This window comes from Harpia harpyja, chromosome 6 (genome assembly GCF_026419915.1).
Source record: "Harpia harpyja isolate bHarHar1 chromosome 6, bHarHar1 primary haplotype, whole genome shotgun sequence".
NCBI lineage: Eukaryota > Metazoa > Chordata > Aves > Accipitriformes > Accipitridae > Harpia > Harpia harpyja.
The window spans coordinates 61,035,786-61,050,708 of record NC_068945.1 but is presented as its reverse complement, the minus strand read 5'-3'; the positions used below and the strand labels follow the sequence as shown (position 1 = coordinate 61,050,708).

Below are 14,923 nucleotides of genomic sequence, written 5' to 3'. Positions count from 1 at the left end.
CTGCCCACTGAACAAAGTAAGGATAATGTACAAAAAATATACATATTCATCTAAGTCATGACAATTAATGAATACCTACAATTAAAATACTGCAATCCAGTTTAATGTTGATATATCTTTTGCAGAATTAAATGGGATTTGATTAATTTAATTTATGTTCTTAAATTTAGGAAGACTTGATCTCTTTGTGGAGATCCTCAGGGGCACCTCGCAACTTCCACTGACCTACATAACACTTATTTTAAGCAAACAACTGCTTCATGACATAACTAAAACTTAGGCCCAGATCAGATCTCCAAGTTAGGTGTAGTGTATACCATCGATTATTTTAGTATTATTCTGAAACAGAGTTCTTAAATAGCATGGGAGACAGTAGGACATGCATATAACATAGATGAACCAATACCAAATCCCACTTCCCAGACCCCACTCTCAACTCACGTGAGTCAGATTGAGGCAAAGTAGAAAACTCCCGCTGCTTATATTTTCTCTACAGAGATAATTGCAAAGCATGTTGAATTGAACATTTAATCACAAGATAAGAAATGTATTTAGAGCACTGTGCATAAAAGCGTTACCTAGTGACATCCACAGGGACCCTGTGTTTTAGCTTAAAGTGCATACTTTTTAAAAAACATTTCTGAGGTTATAAGGGTAAATGTTTTGGAGGAAGTTCCCGAAAACACAGGTCCTATAGGAACCATACCCTTAATCCATTGGCTTGATTCAGTTTTCAGCACAATCAGTAAAATCCCACTGCCTTTGCTTGGCTTTGGATTAGGCCTCAAGGGTCATGAACTGGTTGAACTAAGCAGTGGAGCAGATGCAAGCTTCCCCAACTTGCGGACCTTTCTACCAGATTTCTGTTCAAACTTGTTAACATCTGAATCTCAGGAGTGCTTTCTGGAATATACATCTGCAGAAACCAGCATATACAGCAAATGTGTAAATTATTGTCTTAAATCTCAAAGCTTATACTTCTAAAAAGGGCAACAGTAACTTTCCTTTCAGGGAACTGGGTACTACATTCATATATACCTCCAAGCTTGAAGACCTCCTCTTTTGTGGGGTGTTTATGCACTCCTTATTCAGCTGTCGTACTACAGTTTAATTAAGCAATATGCCACTTAAACTGCAGTCAGCCACTATGGTCAGGGTACTTTTCCTCTGACCGCCATGGAGAGTTGGCTGTTCTAATTTCATTTGTTCAAATTAATGTGTTAACTCCCTCTGAGGAGGTAAGTAGTGTGTCACAGCTTGAGGCAGGACCTCTGCACACAAATCCTTTTAGTTCATAGCAGGGTTCAGGCATGCAAATGTTGACATTTTGAAATTGTTTCCCCAGTAGGTCAAATTAGTATTAGTGGCTACAAAAAGAAAACACATCTACCCTGGTGCCTTTCATAATTAGACTAGCTAGAAGTAAACCCAAATGTTTGACATTGTATTAGAAACCATGTCAGCTGCTGCTGGAATTATATTTGTTTAAGGAAAAAAATAAAACAAAACAAAATACTTTATCTATCTCAGATATTGATTAGACAGTACAGGAAACAGAAATGGTTACAATAACTTTTGAAAAATTTGGAAAAGTTTAACTTTGGAAAAAGTAGTGCATTGGTTGTACACAGACTGGTAATGCTCCATGGAGGCTCAGGATTCACTGATTTCAAGAATTTGAGATATCCATTCTTGAAGATTTTCCAGTATGCATGTGTCAATAGGAAACCTTTTCATCATCAGGACAAGGAGTCATTTCCCCAGCTATTTTAGAAGTATGAATGTAGTCTGCAACAGAATGTTATGATGCTGCTTTGTAATGTCTTTCTTGGGTATTACTTAGTCTTCAAACATTATAAACATGTAGAAATTTTATTGTGATGTTAGTTTATTCCAGATTTAATCAAAATCCTGCTAGATGATAAGGAGTTTTAAAGATACACTTAGTACACTTCACTTTAAGACTTTAAGTTATATCCACATCTGCTGTAAATTAATTTGGATTTATTAAAGCAGTAGAGCAAGAGTTATACCAATTTCTATCAGCTGAAATCTGGCTCTAGAACTTATTTGGAACCACCTAGTGTTGCTTTAATTTGGAAACACTGAATCAGCGTCCTGTTCAATTTTAGGTCAATTGCAAGTTTAAAATATTATTTTTAAATTTTTTTTTTGCAAATCTCTGGGGTATACCATTAACCACAATGTGTTAGTGTGTGACCATCAAGGAAAAATGTGAGTTCTCCTTTAACTTTCAGCAGGGGTTTTGTGTGAATGTTCCTCATCTGTCAACAGTGATTCATGGTATCTTGGATCAATGTGGGCATTTGGAAGCCTGTGCGGCAGTTGACATACATAGACACTTGAATATTGCACCCAAAGGAGCATTCTTTTGGGGCGAAATTAGCAGAGTAAGCAGTGGAGCTGCTGAGAATGAATAATATCATTGGGTCTGGAAGGGTAAGTGGAAAGTGCCCTGCCTTTTCCCCCCTAAACATTCTGATTTTTAATGTGTTGTTTACATAAACCAAACTTACACTGAGGCTACACAACCTGCGTAAGCAATTCATTAAACTCATTGTGCAGGTGTGGCAATTTGGTAGCAATGGAGAATGTTTCCTGAATTCAGGTGAAAAAAAGTCCTGTTTTAAATCACTAAAAGTGCAAAGAAATGTAGAGTGTGAAACTATGAACTAAATTAAAATTTGCAGTACATTTTGCAGAAATCGTTACATTTTGGTAATTCTCATTTTACATAATAAAGAAAAGAAGGCAAACCCTGCTTTCCATTTCATTGTGCCTGGCCCATTTCATTAATACTGTCAGTCTACAGGTCATCCTCTAAAGGCTTCTGTTCTGACAGGGACTCAAAGTAAATGATATCAATGTGTTCTCTGATCTCTTTCTTGGTAGGAAAAGTACAGTTCTTGTGGCTTGAGCAAAAAATTATATACTGATTCTCATTGATATTCCACAGGAGCCTCAGAAACATAAAACTTTCATTATTTCTGTTCCCTGATGCAAAATTCCACTGAACTTTATTTCTGATACTAACACTGAGGATAATGATGCTATTGTGTTGATGCAATGAATAAACTATCATTTATTTAGATTGAGGAGACACCTAGGATCAGTGGTGTGGACTAGTCCTCCTTTGTGCTAGTACAAAGAGAGAGGAAAAGAATAAAATAAAAACTGACTGGGATTTTTAGCATGGTCGGCAGTCACACCAGCTTTCCCCACCTCCCCTCCCAGTTAATTTCACTGAATAAAATATCATTTGTTTTTGTTACTTTTGGAACAGTATTTTCACTTTTGCAATTGTAATTTGTCTGCATGTCACCTCTCTCTTACTGACATCTGCTGCAGAAGGTAGGAGGAGATGTGGCTGGACATGCTGCAGTTTAGCCATTTCAGCTGATAGCATCCACCAGGAACCTGCTACGAGCTGGTTCAGGTGGGACTGGCCGAGTGCGCTTAGAGTCAAAACATCCTAAAGTTACTTTCACTTAGCTTTGAATCCCCTTCTGAGGCTGCTTTAAATAGAGCCTGATGCACCAGGTGATTTGGTGTTCAAACAAATCCAACTATATTTACACTGACATGTCTTTAAGCAAATGAACTTGTGCTCTGAGGTCAAGCACCACAAAGTTGTATCCGAATCGTGTTACGCATTAAGCCCAGCCAGACAGCAGGTGCTACCTGAGTGCTGATAATCCACTCACTTTCCCTCTTCCATCTCTACTGGAAACTGCTGGTGGGTCTTTCTGGTGTCCACTTAAAAGATGAACAAGTTCACTTAAAATATGGACAAATTACTTCAAAACAAAAGGTATTTAGAAGGAATTAGAGGTTGAAATGCTGTTACAGAAGATGGATTCAATCGGCGTGCAACGATGCTGTTTTTGCAAATACTTCCACTCACCCAGGGCGGCCCCAAAGGCTTTGAGGAGGGGAGACAGAGTGGGGAGGAGGATGAGTCAGGGAGGCCTCACGGGCAGCCACAGAGCATGGTCCAGGTGAGAAGGGAGTGGCAGCTGGATTACATTTCATGTCTTGCATCTTCACTTTTCTTCTCAAGACTCAGGTCATGGCTGCGCTTTTATCCACACGTGACTAGGAGGGAAATATGCTGTCTCCAACCACAGCCAAAGCAAACACGTAATATGGGGTTTCCATAATAGGGATTCTTCATAGTAGGAGAAGATAATAGGGTTAGGTTAATCAGATAGTGATAGTTCCCCAGAATATTCTCTAAGTGTCCTACAATTTGAATTTCAGGAACTTGGTGAGCTAGAGACTGTGTCTCTAAATTTAATAGCCTTTTAAGGATTTCTTTTGCTTGATCTTATCACTCTGCCCCTTGAAAAGATAAACAATTTTGCCATTTACAACAGCCCATGTCAAGAATTTCCACGACTTACTTAACTGTGTGTTGTGTGAAGTGGATTAAGATATTTTGGGGGAGATTTTAAAACTAGTTAAAGTGCTTCACACTATCATTTCTTGGTGCTATCAGAATTGTAATTCAAAATTTGCTTGCATGTAATGCAATTTTAGGTAGAAACACACTCCTCCCAGCCCCTTTGGAGCATGCCCAGAATCCAGAAAATCAGTGTAACAATTGTATTTAAGGTTTATTTTCCATTTTGAATCTAGCAGTTAACTAGAAATTTCTTGTTCCCTATTTGAGCATGTAATAATTGCAAAAACATTGAAAGTAGAACTAGTTTGGTTTGTGTAACCTGAAAGAAATTTAAAACTTTGATTGATAGAGCAGCATTAAGCATGAGAAAATTCACTTTGAGTTGAAAAATGGTATTGGGGACTTTGCTGCTGTTTGATTATTAATTATGTTTATGACATTTAGATGGAAGGGAAGAACTGGAAATTCCTTTCTGATGTACAGAACCTAACCTAAACAGATTGTAGGTATAAATGGAAACATTTGATAAATAATGGTAACTAATTTGAAGTAATATTTAATCTAATGTACACTAAATATATTCCACACATTGCAGAACCACAGCAATCAAATTCTTTTATCCATGGTGGAACTCCATTGATTTTCATTAGGGTAAATTAAGAGCAAAATTGGGCCTCATCACTTACTTACACTATTCTGGCACTGAATTCTGTGCAAGGAGGGTCTGTGGTTAGAAGAAATCCCTCCTTTATTTTGCTGCAATTAAAGTGCATTAGCAGAGCTGTGTGTATCTGTGTGTGAGCTGCACAGACCGCTTAACTGCAGGCAGTGCTTTCACCCCTTGCTAAAATTCATCCAAACCATCCCTTGTGAATTAAAAGAAACAAGACCTATCAGAAGAGAAGGATGTAAATCCAAGCATGAATTTTACTCATCTGTTCTATTAATGTGAAAATACAATTCCTCAAAGTGATGGATTTCTGATCAAAGTGAAGGGTGGATCCCACTCTACAAAACCAGATTTTAACAGAAGGAGTGTTGATAGCCATGTCTGAAATTGAAAATATGAGGTCACTGATTTGTACCCATATAAGAAAACCTGGACACAGTCCATCTAAACCAGCTGCTATATAAAATATAGTGGTTTACCTACAAGCAGAACTACCCCAAAGTCTATCTGCATCTTATTAATCACAGGACTTTGAAGAATTGTAACACAGATAGACACAAGAGTTTCATACATGGTTTTCAAGCATAAAAAGACCTTTTTCTGAAGCAGGTCAAATGCATTTTCCATCATAAATCTGCCCCTGAAGTTCTGAAAACTCAAGTACTACTTATTCTATTTTACAATTTTGCATATGCAACTAAATTTCCAGGGAAGCTTCCTAACCCTACTGTGCATATTAACTAATTCACCTTAGTAAATAATTCATTCAGGTTTATATTGTCAGCTCAGTAATAAAAAAAAAAAAAAATTATATCAAAGAAGGACTCGTTTAATTTCAGACCAAATCTACCTCTGCTAGATTTTCCCCTGCATCACAGTATTTTAAGCTGTAGAGAGACACTCACTCTTGCAGCCTCTTACGCCAGGGAAAGCGTTCACACCCTCACTCACTGATGGGTAAACCACTGCAGGTTACCCTCAGTCTCACACTGTCTCAAATTTGACATCTAAATCCTTGATGGACCTACCCCATAAGTCTCACCAAGAGTCAATGGTAACTTGGTTGTCAAATAGCAAAGTCACACTTAAAAATAAAACCAGTGGGCTTTTTGAAAATTTCCCCTGATATCCCTAACAAACTTAGCACCTCATATTTATTAATTCTTTTAAATGAGCTCACTTGTTTTTGAAGTACATTGGTTTTGTACCTGAAACCAAGATTTCTTTAAGAGTTACAAAATACTTTAATACTCTTTCCCCTGAAAAAGGAATACACTTGCAGGAGAAAGGATTTTATTATTACAACTGCAACTCCAATACACATATTGACAGTGTTGTTACTTTTGACTCCTAATTGTCCATGGTATGTGAATTGTAAAGACACTGACTCAATTTTGGACTTTCAGGTTCAATTGTTAGGAATTTAGAATAAAGGACAGTGTTGTTAAGAGATGAATGAGAAAAAAAATGAACTGACCTCACTAGGCCAGCTTTTCAGAAAGGAATTTTCTAAAACATCATGGTATTTTAAGTAGTTTGTTGGTTAATAGTCCCCAGACATCTTGACAGGTTCTGACATTACCCAGACAGTTTTATTTTCACCTGAGAAGTTTGGGTTTTTTTTTTTTCGGAAATAATGGTTCTTTGGAAAAGGAACTGACTTTAAAAATAAATAAATAAACCTAAAACTTCTCAGATTGTACTTGTGCAAAAAACAGCAAGGCAACATTTTGTCTTCACGTTAAGTGTATCTATCTGAATTTCTTTCATTGTCATGATTATGACAAAGTATAGTCATATCCCCTGAGCTAACTTCAAAGTAGCTTGCCTGCTTAGCCTGACGTAACACCGTAGTCATTCAACATGCAGCTTCATCGAGGCACAATTAGTGAGGAGCAAAATCAATTAATCTTTTCTGGCCTCTTAGCCAGTGTTGTTAGACACTACAAGTACATAAGCGAGTTTCAAGCTAGCTCAGGTGTGTCTATACTGCAGCATGGTCAATATTTTGAGCAAGCAGGTGTGCCTATAGAGCAACAGTTCCTTTCCTGCTTTGATTTTGTTCTGGGAGAAAAAGTTCATGAATTGGAAATCTGTATCTTGTTCTTTTGGGGAACAGCAGTGAGTAAAAACTGTGCTCCATGCTATGCTTGGACCCAACCTGTGGATAGGCCATGCAGGGGACAGGATGTGACAGTCTTCCCACCTCGTTCCTGCTTGGCCAAATGAAATACATTTGTGCCCTGGGAAAACAACTATCTGTGCTGTTAGTCATTGAAAAGGTGTTCATGCCTTTGTGATGCGATATTTAATGAGGCAAGGATGGTACTGTTTATAGATAAGGTAATCCTTGAAGTGACAACTACCCACAATTTCCCTTTCTTGATAACCAGGACCGGTTCTGCTCCTTGAAGACTAACTTTCCAGCAGTATCATACAAATAGCTGAGAACTGATGAACTGCTAACTAGATCTGATAACTGAGTTAATGAATGGGATTTAGTTGGCTGTTTACCTGTGCTAGCTCAGAGAGTGCAATTTAGAGTCATACAGTGCCACATTGAGCTAACCAAGCTCACCGAGCATATATTACCCAAGGTAGAGGGCTGAGTTAATATGCCTGCAGTGTTTCTACTATTTGAGTTAGCATATTTAGAAACCATTCTCAGTAGCTCAGTATTTTGCTGTATTTTTTTGCCACATTTTGGAAAACCTTGAGAGTTATAGATGTTGTCCTTAACAGCTGGGGGCTCATTGGTACAACACATCACTTCCATTAGTTCTCCTGAGCATTCCTTATACCAGCACAAATGGGAGGTAGCAAAGATGTTACCTACTCAAATCTTAAGCCAGATAATTTTTCTCTTAGACAGATAACTGCGTAGTAAAACCAGATCCTGATCTCTTTTCAACATCATATATTTCTGCCTGATTCATCACACACACAAAAAATGCTATAGGTAACATTTATTGTCTGTGATTTTGTAACAATTTTGTGCTTAAATACATGTGGAGTTCACAGTTAAATATGTGCCATAACCTTTCTCACAAAGTCAAATTCATAATATGGGATGTTACAATAATTTTACAAATATATGAAATCAAGCTTTACAAGTCTTTGTTTAGCTCAGAGGTTAATATTTCTCATGTTTTATAAGAAAACAACTGAGCAATAGGGATAATCTGGATTCATTTTCAGAGAAAAAAAGGACAAATAATGCAAATAATAAAGGGAGAACAGGTTGGCTTTAAAAATCTAAATGTTTTATGTCTTTGAAATATCATGTGACCCCTTCAATTATTCAAATCAGAAACACTTTAAGGGCTGTCGTGTAGCTAAATAGCACTGACATTAATGAGCTAAAATCTTCTCTCAGTTTTACAGTATAAAAAACATATGCATCAGTATTCTGAAGTCAAAGGAATCCATGCTTATGCCGGTGCAACTGAAACAAAACATTGGTGCAACATTCCTCCTTCCAAGTATCTGGTTTTAATCAAACTATACTCATGGCCCTCAAGTTTTCTTTGCTGCAGTGGAAGGTAGGCAGGAGTGTTTCATTTAAAATACTTGGTTTACATCATGAGTGCATTAAAAACTGTATATCTTGTCCTAGCTACTTCTAATTGATAAATTGTAATGAAAACAGTTTCCTGAACTACGTTTCTGAACTACGTGTTCTCTCAGAAACAAAGAGTTTACAGCAAAAAAAAAAAGGTTCGTTTTTTTTCTCCTTCCAGTAGAGTTCGGTGAAACCAGGTGATTGGCAACTGTTATGATAAGGTAGATGAAGAGGATGAAAGCTAGGACTGATTGAACAGCTGTGAGAGGCTCTGTTCCAACTGTATTTTGATTACTGATAAGATAACCCTCCCTTTTCTCCCAGTGATTTATCTCATTCAAATTACAATAACACTGAATTGCCATCAACAACAAATGCTGTCTAGTTTCAAGTTTATCTGGCTCATAATGTAGCAAAAAAACAAAGGTGCTGATTACAAAAGTTTTCATGTTACATTTCTAAAAATGGATAAACCACTTATTGCACTATGTGATCTCATACAGTTTATAAACCTGTGGATTTTTTTCATTTCAGATAAAACTGATCACTTTCTGATATTCCCAAGCAGTGTAATTCTAAAATTATGTGAAAGCATAAGTTTTTGGGGGGAGGGTTGATAATTTTTCTGTGCCTTTTTTCTTCTGCTCCTAATATCAAATCAAAGGCTAATTGTTAAAAATAGTTTGGAAATACTGGAACAGTTTGGATTTACTAAAAGACTGATAGCCTGACCAGTTAAAGATGTAACAAAACAAAGGTTTCTGCAATTATTTTTTAAATTCTTTTTTTTCTTTTTTCTCAGATGAAATATTAAACAATAGATAAATTAGCTGGCCTTTGTTTTAATTAATTACTTTGTAGAAGTTTCAAATATACCACAGACTGTTAGCAAAATTCTTATTTTTTGTTAGAGTGGGCTGCTGAACCATTCTTCTCGCTAAGGGCTAGATCCTAAGGTCCCAGTGATGTCTGAGGTGTAGATGAAAGAAAGTAACTGAGGTATAAAGTAATGAAATCTGGGGGGATGGGGGGGTGGGGGGGGAGAAGTTGTTCTTCAGGCCATTGGCCATGTTACTAAGCATTAGAGTTGGGATGGGGTCAAGCTCACCTGATTTCAGACACCTGACACAGTACCCATCTGAGTTCATTCCTGTCAACTTTTATAATATATGGAAATACCCCACTGAAATACCCCACTGTGTGCATGGCAGCTGTTGTCTCTTTCAGATGGGGAATGGACTCACAACAAATCCGGTGCCTTTTCCCTGCTTATACCCCTGGTTTTGCCAGATAAGCTCTGCTGGCTAACACCTTGCAGGAAGCTGTGTTGATTTCCTGCCAGTCCATGCCTTTTCCTTAACTGTTTGACAGGGGCAGACTTTACCATCTACACTCAGAGAAATAAAATGGGGAAGCTACAGGAGCATTTGGAAATTAAAATAGCCACTTCGTTCCTTGCATGGTAGAATTAGTATCTTAGAATTCAGCAAATAATCACTCAAAGAGTAACGACTAATGTATACCCAGGATTATTTAGACAGATATACATGCTGATATACAGAACAGGCACAATATGCATCTGTGTAAGCAACAAATGCATGTGCAAACATGTGGCCACCTGATACTCTGTAGCCAAAGTAAAAGCCTGGCGAGAGAAGAAGGAAATGTTCTAGCATGAGGTTGTGGGAGGCATTGCTCACAATTCAGCAAAATCCCTTTTTGATGGCATAATACGCACTGACTCATCTTTTATCTACTGCTAGGCGATATGCAGCGAGATCTTATCATTGCTGGCAAAGGAATGAAGGTTGAGAATTTTGTGCAACCTGCAACCTACTCATTTGATTCACAAGCATGTTATGACGAGCAGAACTGCCTGTATAATCCAGTCACTCTGCAGAGTCACCAGTAATAGGACAGGGCCAGATCTGAATCCTAGTGAGGAAACTGGGATTTTTCTAGAAACTGATTTTCCTAGAAATTGGCATGGCGCTTTGATCCTTATCAACAAAAATAATCTTGGCTGGCATGTTATTGTGAAGTCTATAAGAGGAATGCAGGCCAAAGCTCACAAATTTTCTAACTTGTTATACAGACAAACTCCCTCTCACTAAAAAGATAGTTTGTCTGGTAGTAGATAAGTAAAAAATAAGATGGTTTTCTTTTGTTATGTTCTCCTCTTGACAAACTCCGGTGAAGGAACACAGACATATAACAAGGTTTACAGTGGAATACCAACCATGGATAAAGCAAACCTCAGGATCTGCCTGACTGTATTCATCTTAGCTATAGCTGTGGTTTTCTGGCTTATTCTTTAATGAAAAACGTGTCATAAAAATAAACCAAATCTACATTCCTTGTGCATGCATATCTCCATGGATTTCATTGCAGGAATTTGGCCCTCTGTGCACATACATACTATTAAGTTGTGATTCCATTAGCAAATTAAATAACCGTGTATTAAAAGGAAGGCAAGAGTTAGGGACTAGTTTTCTGCTGTAAATTTGCCAGCTTGGTCTGGCAAAGTGAATGTTCTGACACAAGTCAGGCTGGATCAACAGAAACATCAGTTAATAGAAGAAAGACCATGCAGAGTCTACAGAAAGGCACACTGAAAAAGGTCAAATACTTCAAGCCTGGACACTGGCAGAGAAAGGAGAGTAAGAGGGAGCAAGCGAGTCAGGACTGAATTAAAGGTAGTTGAAGTGAAGTGGTTAGTAGAAGAATCTGGCCCACAAACCTTGAGAAACTCAACCTCCAGCTGGTTTCAGCCATCATCGCAAGTGAAAATTCATTGTAATATGATGGTTTTTAAGATATGGTGCATTTCAAACCGTTAGTTTTGGTCACCTGCAACATTCTTCATAAATGTGGGAAGCAAGCACCAATAACAAAAGCAATGAAGTCTTCATTACCTTCAAAATATCACCACCCACTCTAAATATACCTCATAGAGGATTTTATAGACAATACTACAGTCATAATGTGCAGTGGTTAGTTTTATAGGGTTCATTCATTCCTGTTCAAAACAACAGGCATGACTACAGCTGAGGATGTGTCAAAAGGAAATAAGAAAATGCTCTCTGAGCAATTACTGAAGAAATGGTACTTGGCTGCAACAACTGATAGGAGTAATGTTGCCATCTTTGCAATAAAAGTAACTGGACAAAGCATAGAGGAAGTAAAAAAATGACTTTAAGGACAGGCAACCATTACCTGTCTGCATAGGTCATAGATATGCCGACCTTTAATAAGAACAACAACAACAAAAAATGGAAAAGAATTAGGGTATGCATAGTCAACAGTATTAATTCAATTGACTTACTGAAGGCATTCATAATTTTCGTCCTGTCATTGCAGTGCAATCTTTGCTGTAAATCTTGGTTTATTTTAGCACTGATCAGCCATGTACCTTGCCAGCATGACCGATTGACATTTAACAGAATTGGTGGATGTCAGTGCCCTTCTGGGAGCGTGCCCTGTCACTGGTGTTTCTGTCATTCTCTCAGCAACAGTCACTGGCTGGATACTGAAGAGACACTGGGTGGTAAACACTTTGAAACTAATGAATTTGAGGAAGTGGAATACTTAATTTGTATTGATTGTGCAAATGTCATTGCTTTGCTCTTCAACAGCCCTTTCCAGAATGTCATATGAAGCCATATTCATCACTGGAGGAATACATGTAAGTTAGAATAATCAGCAGAGGAACTGCAGAGATTATTTAGGTTTTCACCTCTTAGTTGTGGTGTAACTCAATCCTAACTAAATTAGTAGTGAATGAGAATCATCATCATCCAAAGGACATTTTTCTCCTCAACCTATATTCTCAACCTGATTCCTGATAGGGAGAAACCTGATTTCACATGATTTGAAATACACTGCTTGGAATATGCTTAGGCCTAATCTGTTGGGCAATAGACCCTGGAAATCTGGTCATCTCCTGCAAAAATCAGTAATGGGACAACACAACAGATACTGGATTAAAACCCAGGAGAAATGTCCTAATCTTAGAGAAGGCAATGGTATTTAGCTTTTAATTTGACTTTAAGTTGCCTGTTCACAAAAAAACCCCCAGTGTTACCTTTAACATTGTTGCATACTCTAAAGAGTCACAGAAAGTTAAAAGAAAAAAAAAAAAATTTCCCTGCACAGCTACACCTGGTCCTTTTAAGTTTTACTGTTGAGACACATGAACAGTGAAGATGATGATGTAATTTACTCTTGGTCTTAATAAACCTTAGACTCCAATGTTATGATCTAACATTTTTCATGAATATTAGAAAGAAAAGAAAACATCAATCACCATCTGTGGATGTGAAGATTTAGAACTCAGCATTAGCAAAATCACATCAGGCTTGTTTTAAACCAAGTAGCTGTGTGCCTAACTGGTCTTATTTCAATTTACATCAGTTTTACATTTGTGTAACATTGACTTCAGCAGACACTTGGCTTTATGCTGCAGTCACAAAGGGCAGAATCATACCTATGGGAGTTCAAACCAAGAAAGATGAAAAAATTACAAAGGTTTTTGACAGCTGTATTATAAGAAAAATGATCAGATACAGATGACAGCAAAGCATTTCTAGCCAAGAGAGTTCTAAGACAAGTTAAGCAATCAATCATCTGCATCACTCACTATTCAGCGAGTCGACATTCAACATCTGAATCAGTCATTACAATGTAAAGAGAATTAGTAAAGTCTCTAACAAAATGCAAATAAGTGAACTGGAGGACAATACAGTCAAATTCTAGAACTTGGCAGGAAGCCAGAAGAATTATTTTGACAAGACTGCTTGGGGTGATTTGATTTCTTCTTGTTACATTTAAAAAAAAAAAAAAAAAAAAGAACTTAAGTCTTGAGCAGTACAAGTTTTAAAAAGTATTCTGTAATACAAATGTATAGTTATATTTAGCCAGAAAAAAAACGTAGAATAGGGAACAAAATATAGTGCATGCTCTGACACTTTGCTACGCTGCTGTGCAAATTAACTCTTTTTGGTGCTGGTGAGAGTTTTTCCAAATAAGTGCAAAGAATACTGGGGCAAAGCTAGCCTGAAGGATATGCAACTCTTAGTGTTATCCTTACCTTCCTTGAATATGTTGCCTACTAATTCTTGCCATTATAGAGTATCAGCCTGCTTCAAAATCCACCTGGTATAAGTGAATGTGAAAAATAGGTTTAACATCTGTGGGACTACTAAGCTGCAGGTGCTGAAATTCTTTAAAATAAGTACCACTATTATGTAGGTCCAAAAAAGCCCCACCTAACATCTTACTTGTTCTGGTTAAAATAAAAGAAGGGGAAAAAAAAGAAGGAAAATGAGTTTAAAAAGAAAATTAAGCAGAAGCTTCTGTTTTAACAGCAGTTTGACCTTGACTTTTAGCAGCATAGGGGATGCTACCTTACACTTACTCATCAATTGGAGGAATGGTGGAAAATGGGAGTGTTCTTATTGAAAATCAGAAAGTCATAGCAGGTAGCTGCACTGTTAGGCAAATCCTAGACATCTAGGCATTTGGCAGCTGTTTTGAGTGGAGGGACACTTGTCCTTGGCTTGCACGTACGGCAGAGCTAACACAGACATCGGATGCCTGAAGGTCTGGCCATGCCCTCTAGCCGTCAGCCCTTGGATCCCGATGTATTCACTGCCTTTCGCATCTGTCCTCATGGGTGCTGTGTGAGAGCTGCACTGGCGTCGATGGAACTGCTGCTGCTCCTAAAACTGCGTGTTTGCCTCTGCACATCACAAGGCTGGGACTTGAACCTCAGGATTTGTCATCACAGGGAAAGTTTCTTGTCGATGACTTACTAGTGCAGACGTGACTTGAAACGATAGAGATGTTTTGGCTTTGGTCCTTATATGAATGTAGATAGACAGGAATAAAGAAAGAGCGTTTTCATGAAAGTTTATACTAATATGGTCTGTATTATCTTATGGAAAAAATATTTTTAAGCGGTTTCAGGAAAATGCGTATGCCTTTGTTAATGTTTGTAAACAGCTAAGTGGATTCTGTAGATCCTTGTACTTAAAAAAATCCTGTCCTTGGCAAGTGCAATGGCTCTGTGAGGAGTATGGGAACTAGAAAATTATTCTTGAGTTTAAACAGAAGCAAAATTACCTTCTCTAGTTTTATTTTTGTGATGGATAAATACACAATTCCAAGCAAGGGAACAACACACTGCCTGTGTCAGTAAGCTGGGAAGATAATATTACATGTAAGAATAGATTGTACATGTTATTTTATCTTGTTAACTAGTCAT

At 37.6% G+C, this 14,923-nt stretch overlaps 1 protein-coding gene across 1 annotated transcript in view; it reads left to right on the top strand.

Moving 5' to 3' along the window:
- The window catches only part of SEMA3A (semaphorin 3A), a 336,793-nt gene that overhangs the window by 199,788 nt on the left and 122,082 nt on the right, over nucleotides 1-14,923 (top strand). The window lies entirely within an intron of this gene.